General features: G+C 40.6%; 1 long non-coding RNA gene across 3 annotated transcripts; it reads right to left on the bottom strand.

Annotated features, from left to right (window-relative positions):
* Positions 1-1,242: 1,242 nt before the first annotated feature.
* Positions 1,243-4,299, bottom strand: LOC134458820 (uncharacterized). 3 transcript variants are annotated; one of them, XR_010036651.1, is made up of 4 exons: positions 3,111-3,674; positions 2,416-2,599; positions 1,943-2,038; positions 1,243-1,605 (listed from the first exon to the last, which is right to left on the bottom strand). It is a non-coding gene; the product is annotated as an uncharacterized LOC134458820 (long non-coding RNA). The 3 variants fall into 3 exon arrangements; XR_010036650.1 differs by lacking the exon at positions 1,243-1,605 and adding an exon at positions 3,749-4,299 and having other exon boundaries at positions 1,658-2,038; positions 3,111-3,163; XR_010036649.1 differs by lacking the exon at positions 1,243-1,605 and having other exon boundaries at positions 1,658-2,038.
* Positions 4,300-6,835: the final 2,536 nt, after the last annotated feature.

A 6,835-nucleotide genomic window follows, 5' to 3' on the forward strand; every position in this document is an offset into this window, starting at 1 on the left:
GCAAATATACCATGCTATTAATAAAATGATACTTTGGGTTAACGAAACCTTGAAGAGCTTGTTATGATGACCATAATAATTTTAGCTTAGCATCTAACGTGAGCCAGCCGAGTGGCGAAAGACCTAGCTTACTATAAGTTACTTCACCACGTTGTAATGTAGCCGCAATTAAAGATAAATGGGAAGTTAGGCTACAAACAGAGCTGTACACAGAACATGCAGATGTGTCTTTGGGGTCGGCGTACCGTTTGGCAAAACATAATCCATGTCAGCAATACTCAGTATCAACATTGCTTTTGTATGAGAGCTCAGAATGGTCCAATTTTCATGTTGTACATCTGCGTAAAATATTGTTTGGTTTGTGTCTGCCACACCAAGTTAATCCTCTACGGACATTTGTAAATAACTTTGAATGTTTGGGCATCAAATGACATGCAAAACCTTTCCGTTTGACAGACAAACCATGGACGCTGAAGAAAGGCTCCTCGACGCCAAGCTGTCATCCGGAAGATTGAAGATGAAGATTGCCGGTGTCGAGCAGTCATCATGACCATTTTTTTGCTGATCCCCCCCAGTTTTTGAAAAGATTCAGAATACAAAATCACTCTTAGAAGTAGACGGTATGGTAAACAAACCAAAGTTAACACCTTTCAGTTAGTAAAACATAGCTGGCCTACAGTAGGCTATGACTAAACATCTGGGTGTTTTGTATGCTTGACATAAAGATTAAAATGAAATATTCACCCTTATGTTCAGCTTTTTAAACTTGCAAATCATGGAGTGGACATTCTTCCCCAAGCTTGTAAGAAATGCATTACTTCAATCACACAGTGTCTCCCAACTTCTTTTTTGTCTCATGTACCCCCTAAGCATTTTTGTCATACCATGAGTACCCCCTCCCTCATGCTCTAGTCTACTGTATATCTTCCTCTATCCCAGTGGTTCCCAACCTTTTTCTTCAGGGACCCATATTTTTACCATTGTAAGCTTTGGTGACCCAATCATGCCAGCGCCCACGCGAGAGGGAGTCCCAGGCGAGAGGGAGTCATGCGGAAACTCATTAGAAAATTGTATTCCTCAATTTGTCTTCAGTCAAATATAGAATGACTGTTTAATGTGTCGCTTACATTTTGTTGCCTCTATGCATATATCAGTTTAAAAGCTTTACTTTGTCATATATTCAACATGGGCTATATGGTATTAAAACGAAACCCCTTAAAATCAAGAGGGCTTAGCGACCCACTGTGGATCTTTGGCGACCCATAAGTTGGGTCCCGACCCATAGGTTAGGAACCACTGCTCTATCCCAATATGATTATGCTCCATACATTTCTTTTTATTGATACCTGCCAATGCATGTACCACCTGCATTGTGTTCACGTACCCCTAGTGGTACATGTACCCCTGGTTGGGAAACACCGATCTAAACAGTTGTTACAATAGTGTGTTAACCAATATTACAAATTAAACAAAATGTGCGGGCTGCTGTATATAAGCATTTATTAACTGTGTTTCATAATTGCAATGGTTTTTGAAGCTGGTTCTGCATATCGGATCCTCTGTGGTGGTAGGATGCAGGAAGTAGCGTACTGTGCACATCTTCAGCTGTAACGATAAATACAAATCTATTTAAAAAAAAAATAATTAATGTAACATTAACATAATTGAAGCATATCACTGGTATATATAGAGTAACTATAACATTTCAGTGTCTACAAATGTCTACATTTGTTTAAAAAGGAAAAACCCATGAACATCCTTCTCAAAAAAGTTTTGGGTGCAGGACTAACAAAGTCAAATGACAACTGAAAATTAAGTCTGCTCACCAAGCTCCTGTTTTACTTATTTAATGTGATGAGCTTGAAGTGCAGACTTCATTTTCAGTTTTCAAATGTCTTTATTGTCCCATTACATCTGCAGAAATATGGGGGTGTAGACTCACTTGTGTAATACACTATAGATGTAAACAGAGACGTTGTCCAAGTCCTTGGTCATGTGATACCTGCTGCAGTGTACTCCACGTCTTCAGACCGCTCCGCTGTAAATAAAATAATGGCATATGAAGTGTGATGAGAATACGTCACCGTTTGATACACCAACAACTTAGGTTCATGGGAAGAAAACACAATAGATAAGGAGATGGGCTGCTCATGTTTCAAAGCATGCTGCCTAATCAGTGAAAATCATGGGGTGGTAGTTTCATGGTGTGGGCATGCATATCTGTCAATAGAATTGGTACCCTTGTAATTATTGAAGATAGTGGCTACTGACAAAATGCTAAGAGTTTACTACGCTTGATGTATACTTTTATCCAGTCCAATTACTTTTTGTCCCTTCAAATTGGGAGGCACATGTAAAAATAAGTGATAAGCTTTGGATGAAAGCATTGGCTGAGTGTAGTGTAATGTTACATACCGGGTACTATATAGTATCATAGATGGCAGCAGGCTGGTCGGGTCCTCAGTTGTGCACTGGCAACAGTGGCTGGTCCTTGTCCGTGTCTCTATGGGGCCTCTTCTCAGGTCAGAGTGACAATCCTTGATGATGTTGACTATGGTGAGACCTGCTGGCGTGTAGCCTACTGTACATTTTCAGACATCTGTAAAGAAAATGATGACAAACGAAGGGTGATGAGAACAACATATATTTCATTACTCACAAGCAGGTAATTGGAGTGCTTCTGGGTCTTCACCTTTTTTTCCTTGGTGCTCATCAGTGTAGAGGCTCTCAAACTTGGTCCAGGAAGACAGATGCTGAGGCACTCAAGGTTGCAATTCTTTAAAAAAAAACTTTTTTATTTGGCTACAATGCCTACGCGTTTCGGCCCTTATGGCCTTCTTCAGGGCGTATCAAGGATACAAGCTTGATACGCCCTGAAGAAGGCCATAAGGGCCGAAACGCGTAGGCATTGTAGCCAAATAAAAAAAGTTTTAAAAAAAATTGCAACCTTGAGTGCCTCAGTATCTGTCTTCCTGGACTATATTTCATTACTATTTTATTACTAATATATAAACACATGCAGAGTAAGCAGATGATGGTGTTAGCTTTACATTGGAAGGTCTCTGGTCTTAACTCAGGAGCATACTTTAAGGATTTGAAACTTTACTTACCTGACAGTGAGTCCTGGCTCTGTTTTCCAGGTGAAGTGTGGTTTGTTGTTTGCCTACAGAATGAAACCATGTCACATGAGGATGGGGAAATGTTTACTACACAATGCACTCGTCAGTAGGCCTACAATTAAACATTAATGACACAATTTGCATTACACTATGCACTCGTCACTCAGTACAGTCAACATTAATGACGCAATTTGCATACTGAAAACGAACGTACCAATGACCATCATTTCATCACCAACTAGCAATTTGGCAACACAGAAACAAACAATATTTAACAGTTGACGGAGGAACACAGCTAGACTACGTTGCTTTTCCGATGTGGCCACTGGCCAGCATAGTGCCAGAATGGTAGTGAAATGTTTACTCATCTTGATGTAAGGACTTGGCTACGGTACGGAAGGAGGGAATTACACCTGACGCACGCCAAACAGACACATTTTGCTTTCAAAAGCAATGGCATTCAAATTATAATTAAGTTACTTGACAAGCCGACAGATCATCAAACACTGAAAGATCAGCATGCTGTCTTGGGCTAATAACAAGCTAGCATTGTCGTACGTGTTTTGTTTAACAAAGCTCAGTCATTTTGGTCAATCAGCCACGTATATACATGTTTTTATTTTACTTACCAAAACTGCAGAGGTCCTTACAGAGTACGGAGAAGTACATCCAAAAGTACAACAACGCATATTTGTGGGGAAAGTGTACCAAAATTAAATAACCCATCGCAGTAATGAAGCTGTTTGAAAGCAGAGCTGGTTGAAAGTAATGCAGCAGGGAGGGAGGGGGCTTCCCCTGGAGACGCCGCGAGACTCGCCCTTCTCCTTGACAACGGCCTGCCTGTCAATCAAAACAATAATTCTAAAGAATGGCAACTGCCAATCAACCCAAATAGCCATGCTCATTGGTCATTTAAACTATTTTAATAGCTTTCTTAAATAAAGGGTCAGCCCGAAAAAAATATCTGGGTTGTTTGGGAGGGAGGGGAGACTACCGTTTTAACGAAACAGGGCCGACTCGGCAAGAATTGCCTAGGAACTATATGGCTTCAAGTCCACCATAGAGATCAATGGAAAAAGGCGCTCTACTTCCTTCTTCCGCCCAAAAATCGTCCCATGTCCCGCCCCCAGCCGTTGCTTCACAACACATCGAACATCCGCAGTCCAGTTATACTATACACGTCAGTGCTCCAACCGTCAGCGATGCAGGGGTGCTAGCATTAGCATGTGTAGCACTGTGGTCCAACAGTACAGAAGCATTCTTCAATCCACTTTCACCTTACATTTTAAGTCTTCTTATATTTGTCCCCTCTCTCCTCTTAATAACAATAGTCAAGGTATGCTTGTGATATGGGCACCACTTAAAATACAGGTAATACAATTATTTATAAATAAATGGCCTTCTCAAACGTCAAGTCCGATTCTATTAAAAGTCTGTCTCTGATGCGAGTGTTAGCGACTCGCTCGATAAACTGATCACGTAGCATTTGGTCTTCCATGACACGGAATTCACATTGGGATGCTAGCTCTCGCAGGGCGGCTACATACTCATTAATCGACTCGTCAGGTCGCTGTGCTCTCTGGCGGAATTTGTGACGTTCCACGATCACATTGACTTTGGGCACAAAGTGTTTATTCAAAGCCTCCAGGGCAGATTTGTAGGTAGTACCTGTATTCGGCAATGAATAGAAGATCCGTTGTCCCTCTGTCCCAAGTGCATGTAGAAGCACGGCGCGCTTCCTAGCTTCTGGCCAGGAGTCCCCCGTAGCCGCAATGACAAGCATGTAATTGTCGAACATTTTCATCCAAGTCGGCAATGCGATTGCCGGCTCCCCAGGAAAAGGCAGGAACAGAGCAGGTAGGGGTACGGTTACAGACATCCTCGTCGCCAAAAAATGTGGTATCGTAGGTAGTAGCACTGTACGGTATCGTAGGTAGCAGGTAGTAAGCACGCAGCCATCTGCAGGTAGGATAAAGGTAAGTGCAAGACACAACACTATGTCACCAGGAAAACGCTTTTATACTGGTCTCGGGACGGGACTGTGGTGAGACCCCCAAATAGACTGTCGGTAGCCTATCCCTTTAGTTTAAATAATCAGAACAATGGCTTCATCCTGACTCATGCTGATGTCAATGAGTGAATGAGTTAGAATGAGTAAATTGGTTTGGTTCAAACTGGTGAAGACCAGATCAAACTGGTTCAAAACGTTTCAGACTGGTTTTAAACCGGCTCAAACAAGATCAAACTGGTTTGGATCGAGCTGTTGGTTTGGTTCGAATCAAACTGGTTCAAACTGATTTGAACCATCTCAAACCATCCCAGGTGAAAACCCCATATACTTAAAGTGTACTTTTCTTTGACCGTACTTAGTACAAAGTGTACTATTTTTGGCGATTTTAAGTGTGCTTCATTGCACTATTAGTGCGCTGAAGCACTACTAAAGCAGTACTTCAGCACACTTGCAGCACACTGAGGATGCTAAATTGGCACCGCTTTTGGACAACTTTAAGTGGACTACAAGCATACTTTTGAAAGTATGCTCCAAACACGCTTTTCATGCATTCGTATGTGCTTGAGTACACTTCTATAACATTTTATTGTTACTAGAAGTTCAATAAAAGCATATTAACTTCGTGCTTCTTCATTGGAACATTTTAAGTCTGTAAAAAGTATATCATATTAAGTATTGTAAATATGTAACAGGTATGCTTGAAGTATATTTACTGTACACTCCCAAGTACATGAAATAATATAAATGTAATACTACAATCCATGCTGGTCCTCAGAGCTTGTACATTACACACATCCACATGTCACAGTAGTGATACAATATGCATGCCTAGCACGACTGACATTTACAATCATTGCATTGTTACAGAGATGTCAGATACAAATTACACTTTAATCTTGATCCACCTTCCTGCAGTTGATCACTTGAATTGATCACTAATGGTGACCCTCTTCAGTATTCTTTGTTTGAACAACTAGTTCCAACTTACCTCCCACCATGATGTTAAGGGAAGTGTGAGCCTATACCAGAACATATACGTGACCATCATAATGACGGTGGGAACATGGTCATTTTTTGTGTACCACTTTAAAATTTTAAAACTCCTACAATAAACACAGAATATAACAATGAGTAATATTTTCATGCAAACCAAAAATATTACTTCAGGATAAATGGCTTTCTGATTGAGAAATTTAGCTCCAAGAAGTGCATTGCATGATGGGACAATATGATGGTGCATGATGGGTAAATGCACTTTGTGTAAGCACACTTTGAAGATATTTGGGTGAAGTACAATCATGGTGCACTTAGAAAAAGTGTACTTGCAATATGTTAAAGCGATTTACTTTAAAGCGCACTATAGAAAATCACACAAGTGTAATCATATTGCACTTTAAAAAAGTACAATTGCAATATGTTATTAAAAAATACACTTTTAGTAAGTTCACTTTTAGAACACTATTAGTATATTCCTCTAAATACACTTTAGCCAAACATCTTCGAAGTCCACTTGAAGTATGGTTCGCTACAGTGGCGTAACAACTCGGTCACGGGCCCTGGTGCGAGTATCCAGCACGGGCCCTCGGAGGTTGTTCAAATTTTAGGATATTTTATCTAGCCTAATACATTACGGGTGAAAGGGTGGGCTATATTCTTTGCAATTGCAATAGCATCGTGAATGCTGCAACGATGTGCACATTTACAT

The sequence above is a fragment of the Engraulis encrasicolus genome, chromosome 11, assembly GCF_034702125.1.
Source record: "Engraulis encrasicolus isolate BLACKSEA-1 chromosome 11, IST_EnEncr_1.0, whole genome shotgun sequence".
Taxonomy (NCBI): domain Eukaryota; kingdom Metazoa; phylum Chordata; class Actinopteri; order Clupeiformes; family Engraulidae; genus Engraulis; species Engraulis encrasicolus.